The 12,802-nt window shown below is 31.1% G+C and overlaps 1 protein-coding gene across 1 annotated transcript in view; it reads left to right on the top strand.

Annotated features, from left to right (window-relative positions):
• Nucleotides 1-12,802, top strand: part of LOC129229503 (uncharacterized) — a 151,776-nt gene that overhangs the window by 16,449 nt on the left and 122,525 nt on the right. The window lies entirely within an intron of this gene.

Raw genomic sequence — 12,802 nt, 5'->3', positions numbered from 1 at the left:
TCCTTAATTTCTTGAGAATTTTAAAACATGTTGCTGTTCAAACACTCATTGGGGAAAGACTTATATGACACCGCTAGTAGCTGAGGAATTCCAGCAAACCGGTTTAATATCCAATCGACTGGAGTTGGTGAAAATTCGGCAAAAGAGCTTAGAAATATGAATTATTTCATTAGTGAAGTTCATTTTAAAGTGAGACCTTTTGAGCAAGTGCGTTATTTAAAGCTAAAGTAATTTCAGTTATTTTGGTTCGATTTGTTGGAACATGTTTATACGTAATTGAGCTTTTTCTTTCTCAGTGAGTTTGGTTTTAGTTAATGAACTTTAGGCAATATGTTAATGGTTTGCTTTTCTACCAAAATGTTCATTTAAGAATATTTTATCCTTATTGAAAAACTTCTAGTTTGGATACGTTATTTCATTTCTAGGGTATATGTATGTACACTGTAAAAACGATTCAGAAACGTTCCTGGAAAATAATGGGCAGCTGATGTGCCCAATATCTGCCAGTAACATATCTTGCAAATTCCAGGAACTTTTTCAGCTAAAATTCAGTTACCTTCCTGATATTATCCTGGAAGCTTCCTGAAAAATTCAGAAATCTTCCCGTTTAAAACCAGCAGTGTCTGTGGAATTAATATCTTAGCAGCATTCTGATTTATCAAGCAAGTTAAAAGAGCATTATTGCAAACATGGCCAAAGCTATGCCAGAGTTGCAAGCAAGTAACGAGAATTTTACTTGCCTGCAAATCTTGCAAAGCAATGCAGTCCACACTTTTTCGCTCCCTTTGGGAGCTTAATTAGCATGGACGGGCCGTACTTGAAGTAAAGCCGATACACTTTATAAATGCGCTCCGTTAATCTTTAAACTGGGAGATAAAAATATTTTTCACAACAGTGAAAAGTCTGCATTCTTGCGACTTGTAGCAATTCAGGAAACTTTTCGTCAAGAATAATTAATTTTTCCAGGAAGTGGATAAAAACCATTAAAATCCCGAAACGTGACACGGAAATACCCAGTAACGTTTCGGAATTTTTTTACAGTGTATAGATACATTTGCTTATATAATAGATTGTAGTTGATAAAGATATTGGGTTAATTTAAGCATTTAGTAACCACTTACTTATCTATTTTGATTTTCGGTTATATTGTGCATAAAAACACACACACATTTTTGGTAAACAGTTTTATGTTCAAATAAACTGCATAAGCAGAAATATGCAGCCCAAAATGTTTCAAGTATTGGATTTATTAATGTCTAATATCTTTAATTTCTGCTTTTCCCTTAACTTAAACTTGATTAATTAACCTCGAAACTGGTTCCGATTAGTACATTTTCTGGAAAACTATAGCTAATGTCCATCAATTGAAAATAATGTTAACTAGGGGAGACTTTTGTACCTTGGGATGCTGCTAATTTCTAAGAATCTATTTTTAGCAGCCATGTTTTTGTACTTTCTAATAGTAACCTTCACCTCTAAATTGTTACACAGTAAAAATCAGCATCAAATGAGTAAAATTGACGATTTTGTTACAGAAAAAAACTTCATGACTCAAAAGTGAATATTTTCTTCATTTTTATTTCGTTTTCTGTCCTAGTATTTGTAAAACTAATCAAATGAATTTTATTTTGTTATAAAAGAGTAGTCCTTAAACATTTTGGTTTTGACAAAATAAAGATAGTGCATCTAGATTGACCACCATTTTGGTTTTTCTCAAACCACGTGGTGATTGTACCTTGGGACAGGCAAACATTTTGTACCTTAGGACACGCTCCAAGGTACAACATATGCATGGTTCTTAATAATTAAGGTATGTTTAAGAACATGGAACAATGTTCTAATCTTATGCAGTCTTTTAAACACATTTGGTGTGTGTTAGATCATATTTCATTATTCATAATTCATTAATAATAATTCATGATTTAATTTACTACCATGAAAAAAATATTTGTGTTTTTTTTTCTGGGGCAAAATTGGTTTAAGTACATGGCTGTTTCCTGAATCATGAAGACTTTCCCATAGTACAACCGAATGTGTCTCAAGGTACAATTGGATGTTGTACCTTGGGACAGCTTGCAACTTTTACTTTAAATGGCTGGCAACAATTTATTTTCAAACAGTCTGAATTTAAAAAAATATATTGCACAGAAGTATGTTGCGGTATTTTAATGTGACTTTTAGATTTTAAATTTGATAATTTGATTAAAATAATTGACGTTAAAAATTAAAGTATGAAAAGTGTCCCAAGGTACAACTCTCTCCCCTACTGTTAAAGAAAAAACATGGCTAATCACAGGTAAATAAAAAATAGTGTAGAAACATTTGTTGCCGAGCAGCGTTTGGGCAAATTCGAAGAAAATTCTTTCGCGGCACCAGACCTCTGTTTGGGCAAAGCAACACTCCATAATTAATATTACTTTTTCAACAACATTTTCTAACTCTTCTATTACTCACATAGTGTCACACATCATATTACCCCTACCCTTGTCTCGTGTCATGCTGTTTATCATAAGCGTATTGCTGCAAAAAATGTGTGATGTTACCTTTAACTTGTGGTACCCGCACTGCTTTGCCCGTAGTAGAAAATTAAAAGGTCATTTGGTTTGCCTGTATATTTACAAATAATGGATGATGGATTTCTCGCCAATTTGCTATGTTAATTTGCTTGACCTTCTTATGATAGTTTGCTCGTCCACGTTATGGTAGTTTGCTGGTCCACGTTAAGGTAATTTGCTAGTCCATGTTATGGTAATTTTTTCTTCCACATTATGGTAATTTTTTCGTCCACGTTACGGTAATTTGCTCGTCCATGTTATGGTAATTTACTCGTCCATGTTATGATAATTTGCTCGGTAGTATTTTCTTAAAATTGGAACAGATATAGAACAAAATTGAATTTTTGAAATACCGCTTCGAGGTGCTCACCCTCATGCTACGAACTAATTTTGTACGAATTTTCATGCAAATCGGCTGAACGGTTTAGGCGCTATTCGCGTAAAAAAGATCCAGACATTTAGACATTCACACTTTCCACTTTATTATTAGTAAAGATAATAGTTTTTTTCAGCAGTAGTGTACGCAATAGTGTACTGGGCGAAACTTGGTAGAGTGGAACATTAATTGACATAATTTTTAAGCAGAAAACCAATCGTACTTCGGGATTGATGCATTTTATTATATATTGCTCATTAGGAATCAAGCACTCAAGGTTTGAATTAAATTCAAAAACGTTTTTTTCGTCGGATATAGTTCATTATTCGCAAGATGAAAAAAGATAAATAAATAAATAAATAAGAAGACAAAAATGTAAGCAAATTCCAATGGCTAATAAAGGGGAAAAGAAACATTCAATGACATACATTGAAAATACTTAATGAGAAAGAAATGAAAATAGAAATACGAAACAATAAAATGGTTATGTATGATTAACCTGTATCTAAATATTTAATGTCAAAGAAAATAAATGCGTAGGAGGCAAGGAGGGATTATGATTTAGCAATTACGGAACAATTGGATTTAATATTCATGCGCTCATGTTGTGTACTCGAAAATTTCCCATATCGCATGTATATATCGTCGCCTCAGAGCAACAATAAGATATCTTAGCGTTATTATTGGGATTAGATGTCCTACTGTCGCTCTGAGGTGACGATATGTGGCGTAATTATTAAAAGAGCTCAATATTAAACATATTTTGAAGCTTGGAATAGCGTTTCAGAAAAATTGAAATCCTATATTATATTTGAATATGATTTATCTTTTACATTTTTGTATTAATAAAAACATTTTTATTCGAGACAAACGATGGCAAAAATCAGTCACCTTGGAGCGATTAACGCCAAAATTAAATCTGAGCTTGTTTCCGTGTAGGGTCACATTTATTCCAAACTTCATTTAGAGCATAACATTACTTTTTGAGAGATATCATTCTCAATGAACAAAAAATAACGCTCGATTGCACTACTCTTTTTTTGAGCAAAATGGACTAAAAGCACTTGTTCCCTCTAAGGTCTACCTGTCGATAAATTTTAATTTGATTCCCCTCATTACTTTTTGAGATATCGCAGTCACACACAATGAGAAAATTCATTCCATTGCTCAACCCCCATTTGATATATTGACCCCAAAACTAAATCTGAGCTTGTTTCCGTGTTGGGTCACATTTATTCCAAACTTCATTTAGAGCATAACATTACTTTTTGAGATATATCATTCTCAATGAACAAAAAATAACGCTCTATTGCACTACCCCTTTTTTGAGCAAAATGGACTAAAAGCACTTGTTCCCTCTAAGGTCTACCTGTCGATAAATTTTAATTTGATTCCCCTCATTACTTTTTGAGATATCGCAGTCACACACAATGAGAAAATTCATTCCATTGCTCAACCCCTATTTGATATATTGACCCCAAAACTAAATCTGAGCTTGTTTCCGTGTTGGGTCACATTTATTCCAAACTTCATTTAGAGCATAACATTACTTTTTGAGAGATATCATTCTCAATGAACAAAAAATAACGCTCTATTGCACTACCCCTTTTTTGAGCAAAATGGACTAAAAGCACTTGTTCCCTCTAAGGTCTACCTGTCGATAAATTTTAATTTGATTCCCCTCATTACTTTTTCAGATATGGCAGTCACACACAATGAGAAAATTCATTCCATTGCTCAACCCCCATTTGAGATATTGACCCCAAAACTAAATCTGCACCTGTACCCATTAAAGGCAACATATAGACCAAGTTTTGTTTGATTCCGCTAGTTACTTCCTTTATGTACAGGTGCGTCACTCGTATAACACGGTTGACTCGTTCCGTTTAGTGTCGAAACCGTGTTATACGAGACTGTTTAAAAAAAAAAGACATTTTTACTTATTTTTAATGCTAATTATGTATGTGCATGAGAAAAATCAGGTTAAGATGGATCGTGTTGTATCGAAACCGTGTTATACGAGACTTGCGTAGAAGGAATATAAATCAAGAGATGTGTATCGTGTTATATCGAAACCAAGTTTCATAAAAACACAGTAAAAACTTATTAGAGTTATCAACCATTAACAGAATGTATTAAACAGAAATGAAAGTCCATCCTTTATAAATATAACATTCGAGTTAAATCAAAGCCATGAAGTATTGAATTCAAGTTTCGCATCGTGTAATATCGAAACCGTGTTGTAATAATCGCAAATTTGGTACCGTGTAGTAACGAAACCGTGTTGTAGAAATACGTGTTATACGAGGGACGTCTGTATATGGACTCGATAAAAAGATTTGGTTGGATGTCTTTTCAATCTTTTTTTTTTCGTCTTTTTTTGCTTTTAAAAGGCGTTTTTTGTGACTAAGAAATATTTTTTTACATTTCTTACTGCACGTTTAGCACAGTTTAGTTTTCTATACTTTCAACGAAACTGAAGCATTCATGTAAGGGATCCGAGTCCGGAAGTCGGAAATTCGGGAAGCTATGCGTCGGGTGACGTCATCCAATGTGGTGGCGTATTCTTTTAATTGATGAAGAAAACGAATTATTTAAAAAATAAGTAAGTAAATAAAAAATAAATTTGAATAAATAAACAAGAAATTCAATTTTAAATGAAATATAAAATTGTTATGTAGCACTACGTGTTTTGGCGTTGTACTATAAATTTGGGATGAAAAACAGTTACAAAAAATCGGGACAAAGACTAAATTTTCGGGACGTATAGTTATTTTAATGCATCTCACACTGGTTAATTAATATAATCCTATGGGTGTGTAGAAGACTGTACAGTTTTGCTTTTGAAATATAGTTTTTACCTGTAAATTCTAACATAGATTTAAAAAAATAATAATATGTTTTTATTTATGACCATAAAATAATAGATCTATAAAATATATAATTTAATTTTCCATTTTAGAATGTAAGAACAAATGACAGAAGGACCATTTTCAATTATAACTCTTATATTAAACTGTATTCAACATTTTTTCAAAACAACTCTGTAACAAATTTTTATTTTTTAGAATATTTTCTGCTTTTGTTTATTGTCCTTGATTCGTGTAATATGATCTAGTTCACGTAAACTTTATTGTGACAAAATCACGTAAGCTATTTTGTGTTTAGGTTTCCGTAGATTGTGTAATTTTGTATTGTGTTCATGTTTTAAACGAGATAGTCATTTTGAGATAGATTTTTTTTAACGAAATAGATCGTTGCCAATTCTAAAGTCCGGAAAATAATTGATAATAGTAGTCTGACTGCACAAGATTAATAGGAGAACTTTATTTATTTATTTATATGTATTTTTATTTTATTTTTTATGTATTAATTTTCTTGACTGAAAAAGCATTTTAGACAAAAAAAAAACTAAATCAAAGGTGAATTTTTAAGGAATGAAACAGTGAAGAGCTAAGATTAATGCATTAATAAAATCAAATTTCATAATCAAAACATAGGAAAAATACTTTATAAACATTATAACATTTAAGGCTAAAGATTTCTGACTGGTAACTTTAATTTTTCTTGCATAAAATACTTCCAAGTGACGATCGAATTAACCCTCTTCAAACAAAATTCGACATTTTAAAACACGTTCGCAGAGAAAAACAAAAACCTGAACTGAAGCAAAAGCTAAAACACATCATTTTTAATTACAGAAATGGAAAACTTTTGCATGATCTTGTTTCCGCTTACTTCGCACTAACAAATTCCAAAGCAAAACAACGGAATCCGCTATTTAGATACGAATTTTTCCGCGAAAAGTCCAAGTGCTGACGTGTCATTGCAGCGCTTTGAAGTAAATTGAATTTTTCTTTTGCTGCGCGAGGCGGCACTTTGCCGAAGCTGTGTGTTTAATTCTTTGAAGGGCATGGTTTGCATTGTTGAATGTCTGACATAAAAAGCCTGCCGTCGAATTGTCATTAGAATTACTTCCGACGACTTTTGTGATTGGCGCTGAAAAAGTCTTACGGTTCATGAAAGTGCCGCTAAATTTATTACACGTGATACAAGTTTCTGCTTTAAGTTGCGCATACTTTGAGATTGTAGCTGTGTTAATGTGGAATTAAATTTAACTCGTGAGGAGTTGATATTAAAAATGTAGAGAACTGAGAAGATTTTTGAAAATACTAACAACAAGTAATAATAGCTATACAAATAATTACGTAGTTTATGTGTATGTAGAAGGGCGATTCTCGAAAAAATGTATCGTGCGGAAAGCTAAGTTTTTGAATTTATTCAAGTAATTATTAATTAAGTATGGGATTAACTGGAATGCTTTAAAAGCATATTAAAGCATGTATTATTCCCTAACAGCATTATGTTTTGAAGGCTTTGGTTAGCTGGAAAAAATAAAAAAAAACTTAGCGTTACGCATGGGACATTTTTTCGAAAATCGCCCAGAAGAGAATGTTTCAAACTTAATATTTTTTTATTGGTCACTGTATGATTAATAACAAAAATATTAATGCCCAGATTGCATTAATTTCTTTAAAGGGTATGATTTGCATTCTTGAATGTATCACATACTAAAGCCTGCCATCGAATTGGCATTAGAATTACTTCCGACGACTTGTGATTTGGTGCTGAAAAAGTTTTACGGTTCATGAAAGTGCCGCTAAATTTATTACACGTGATACAAGTTTTTTTTTAAGTTGCGCATACTTTGAGATTGTAGCTGTGTTAATGTGGAATTAAATTTAACTCGTGAGGAGTTGATGTTAAAAATGTAGAGAACTGAGAAGATTTTTGAAAATATTAACAACAAGTAATAATAGCTATACAAATAATTACGTAGTTTATGTGTATGTAGAAGGGCGATTCTCGAAAAAATGTACCGTGCGGAACGCTAAGTTTTTGAATTTATTCAAGTAATTATTAATTAAATATGGGAATAACTGGAATGCTTTAAAATCATATTAAAGCATGTATTATTCCCCAACAGCATTATGTTTTGAAGGCTTTGGTTAGCTGGAAAAAATAAAAAAAACTCAGCATTACGCATGGGACATTTTTTCGAAAATCGCCCAGAAGAGAATGTTTCAAACTATTTTTTTATTGGTCACTGTATGGTTAATAACAAAAATATTAATGCCCAGATTGCATTAATTTTTTTAAAGGGTATGATTTGCTTTCTTGAATGTATCACATACTAAAGCCTGCCTTCGAATTGGCATTTATTTTTGACTTTTGTTTTTGTTTTTTTGCGATATTTTTAAGATGCCCTAAACGGTCTTCCATGCTTTTTTTTTTCTCTGACTTTTGCTTGGAAACATTAGGTATAAACAAAATAAATAACATCATTAAATGTTTATTTTAATATGACATTAATGAAATGATTTGATGAATGATTCAAAATGGTTTCGAATAATTTTTGAACGAGTCAGCAAGTTACTAATAATATTTTGCCAATTTAGTAGGCAAAATGTTATGTGCGAAACTACTGAATTTTTCAAATAAAGCATTAAACAAATTAGCAAAATGTTAATTGGACACCGTATACTATGAATGAATAATTCTTTAAAAAGGAGAACTCTTTATGATATTTTGAATTGATTTAGTAATAACTTTAAGTACAAATGATATTTTAAGAAGAAATTAAAAAAAAAAAGTATCAATGTGCTTTTCTAATAAAAGTGATATAATGTAATGTTCAATGAATTAGTTAATGAACTATTCAATGTTAATGGAATATTCAATGAATTATTAAATTATTAATAATACAACATAAACGTTTTTTTGAATGTAACGAAATAGTTTATGATATTATATAGCATATGATTAGAAAGATATATCAATGAATGAATGGATTAGAAGCGATGTAATGGAATGATGACTTTATTCGAAAAATATGGATTAGAGTAAACGTCTGCATTTAAATAAAAAGTTATTTTAATGTTAAAGTTTTGTTACAAAATATTAACTTTTTTTCATTAAATAGCATTAGTGTTTTCTCCACCACCATCAGTGAGTTAACATCATTTTGCAAATTTTCCGTTCAAATTTGCGTTTTATACCCTGCGATAATATTATTGTATATTTTTTTAAGAAGTATATATTGTACTGTATCATTAATTCCATATTTTCTTGCCGTTGTAAAGTTAACTGATTAAAAGAGTCTATTAGTTTTTAAAAAAAATAGTTGAAAAATGCAAAGATAATCAATTGTTCTTACTTGGAAATGTAATCCTGCTTTTATTTTTGAATGAAATACTTGAATACATGAAAAAACAACCTTAGAAAAACGAAAAACAATACATTTTCAAAAATATCTTTGTTAGAAAACTACAAAATTTATCTCATTGAAATAAGTTTTTGCCATCACAAGTTCCGTGACAAAAGTAAACTTATTAGAATTAGTTTCCGAACATGTATAATATATTTGTAGCGCAGCATTTGAGATAAAGTCTTTTCATTCTTTTGTCAAAAAGATGAAGTGATTTATTGCAGTTCCTTTTTCTACTGCCGAAAATCATCGAGTGGAAATTAAATTACGTATTTAATACACTTCATTTAATGCTCCGAACAAAATAGCGCTCTTACTAATTTTGCTAATAATAAGGAATAAAATGCTTTAATTGAATTCCAGCGCATTGACCTGAAAGACAAAAAAAGGTGCATTGCAAACAAAATACAATGATTTTTAATATAAAAGTTAAAACAAGCTTCTAATAAATTAATAACAAAAAAGTTTTATGTTAAAATAACCATATTTCCTGTGTGTAATTAAATTTTTTTATGTGTAGTTTTCTTATATGATGAATAATTGTTCAGAAACTACGATATGTTGTCATATTAATTGCGTTTTCGTTACATCGATATTGGTTTTATAAAACAGCAATCTAGTTTTTAAATAAATAACTAAATAAACAAGTAAAACTATTGAAACATTACTGTGGGTATAACGTTGCACAAAGGCAACATCAATAATAAAAATACTTAAAATGCTAAATTGATAAATGCATTTCACAAAGAATAAAATAAGTTTTTTCTTTTTTTAAATAAAGCTTTTTGAGATAATCAAAATTGTGTCGGTTTTTATGTAAGCTAATCTCTTGCTTTGTATAAAACCTTTTCTTCCAAGTTCGAGGAAAATTATTGATTTTGGAGAAAAATAACTCCGAATGATCATAGCTAAGATTTCTCAGTCTTATATTTTCTTTGAGTTAACTTTTCCTTAATTTTAAATGTGCAAAAAAAAAAAAAAAAAAAAAAAAAAAAAAATGGTGGTTGAATTTGGCCTTTACAAGCATTTGTAAAATTCTGGTTAAACATTTTGGGTTCTCTTCAGTAGAAAAATTTTAAAAAAATAAGTGCATTTAAATACGAAAAATTAATTTTTTCAGGTGAACTTTTATGTTTATTCTTCATATTTTTTTTTTAAATTCGTGTGACTGCAAATACATGAACTAAAATTGAAAAACAAGATTTATATTGAAATATAGAGCTTGTAATTTCAATAAAAACTAAGTGCCTCTTTCACGTACTGTTATATTAAAACTGCTTGTATGTTCATTTTTCATTTTCCTTCGAATTTGGTTGCAATTGAATTACACATTTTGTTTTATTTACGTTTCTCCATTGACAGACTTGAAAAAATATGCTTTTTTTTAAATCTCTCGATACAGCAATCCCTCAATTATCCAAACCCTATAGCACCAGACTTCACTTAATCTAGACAACCATTCAGATGTACAAACTTCTATACATATAATAAAATAAGATGTTTGTGTGTGTGTGTGTGGCGCGCTTCCCGGGAAAACGGTAAGGCCTAGAAAGATGAAATTTGGTACACAGATACAGTTTTTGCCGAAGATGTACACCTCGGGTTTCGATTTTTGATATTTTAATTAGAAAAAAAGTTATTTAATGTTTTATGTGTTTTTTTGCACTTTTTAGTACTTTTTACCTCACAGACCCCGAACCAATCGCACCACACAAATATTTTTTGTACTGTAGTGTAGAAAATTTAATTTTAAATATGATGAATGAAAAATTTTGAAGATTGAGCAATTTTTGTATTTTTTATGAATTTTTGAAAAAACCTTTAATTTGCATTTTTTCCTAGGTTTTATTTTTTTCTAATATCATCGTGCGAGAAAAATCAAAGCCTTATTTCTAAAATTTAAGTTGGAAATAGTAAAAACATTGCGCCCTCTTCAGAAAAAAAAAGTTCTTGAAAATACGCAATAGTTTTTTTAACGATTTTTTTAATGCTGAACACATTATGTCTTTTCACGCATCGGTCGAAGAAAGCGTTCTTCAATCTTTTATGCTTGTGACGTCACTACTTGGATTTCGATTCGATATTTACGAGGGAATCTTAATCGCAAACAATGTTAATGTCATTTTTTTTTTTACTATATAGCTTACTTCTACATTTTATGACGTGATGACCACGTGTTTTTCCGGCAGCGCTTGCGTTTTTCTTCTTTCCTTTTCTTGTTTTATTTAGGGATTGCATTTATTTCTTTTTCCATCCCCCTCCCAAGCTGAACCTTTTGCTGTATCTATATTACGTTACATTTCATAGTTGTGCGAATTTAATTCAATAAAAACAGCGAGATTTTTTTATCTTTGTCAAACGCTACTTTTTGCACACTACCGGGAATTTTAGGTGTTTTTTTTTTTTTTTTTTTTTGCTCTACTTAAATAAAAAAAAGCGGTTTTTTGAGTGATCTTTGTTTTTATTAGGAAATGGGAGGTGAGGTTAAAATAAATAAAGATGGATAAGGAAATTTAGAGATAGATCGTAAAGGTAGATAGTCGCCGAAAGCGGCAATCTTGGCGTAAAAATGTGAATGGCACAAAAAAAGATAGAGATGGATTGATTAATACAAATTTATTTAAACAGCCGCCGAAGGCGGCAAACTGGAAGTAAAAAGGTAAATGACAAGTTAACCAAACAGCCGCCGTAGGTGGCTGCTTGCACAGAAAGGCGAATGGCGTAAGAAGACGAACCAGCTGGTCGCCGCAGGCGGCTAGTTATAAATAAAAAAGAAATTAGCACAATAATAAATCTTGTATCCCGTAATTGTTATGTTCTGCTATTTTGTTTTATATTTCATTTCCTTGAATTCAAAGCACAAGTTAAACAGTGCACAGTAGCTTGTTTATGCAACGTGGCTGAATTTATAGTTTATTTTGCCTCATTCGTAATTCGATCAATTTAGAACTGTATCCTCTATTAGTCCAGATGAATGTCGTTGTACCCAATTCAGATAAGCAGTTTAAAATTACTGAAAAACCACAGTTCGAAAAAAAAACATATCACTGAAAAAAGTAAATAAGTAAATAAAATTAGATATTTTATTCTTAATAGTTAATATTGTTCAGGTCAAAGTGATGAACAATTTAGTTGTCAATATTTTTAATAGTTAAAAAAGTACGTTAGGAATTTTTTTAGCCAATGCTAAAAGAGAAACATGCAATACAGAAACTACACCTCCAGCTCAGTTATTCCATCCACTGCAGTTTCGTGCCTTTTATCACTCATCAGCCCAGAATAGGAAGCAACTGAGCTGGAGGCGAAAAACCTCTTATGCTGCAATCACTCGACTGGTGTGCTAATTCTACATTAGCTACCAATTTATTTGGCTCTCTTGGCTCCTTTAAGAGGTTTTCCGCCTCCAGCTCAGCTGCTTCCTTTTCCGGGTTGATGAGTGCTAACAAGCACGAAACTGCAGTCCTCGGATTAAGTAACTGAGCTGGAGGTGTATTTTATGTTTTTCTGCCTTAGCCCTGGGCTTAGGGCGGTAACTTACAGCAAAACATGCAATGTTACAAAAATTTGACTCGGTATGCAGGAAAGTAGGCGTCTTTGTCTGAA

This window comes from Uloborus diversus, chromosome 9, assembly GCF_026930045.1.
Source record: "Uloborus diversus isolate 005 chromosome 9, Udiv.v.3.1, whole genome shotgun sequence".
In the NCBI taxonomy this organism is placed as follows: Eukaryota; Metazoa; Arthropoda; class Arachnida; order Araneae; family Uloboridae; genus Uloborus; species Uloborus diversus.
Note: the sequence above shows the minus strand (reverse complement) of the source record. Positions and strands in the feature narration are given on the sequence as shown.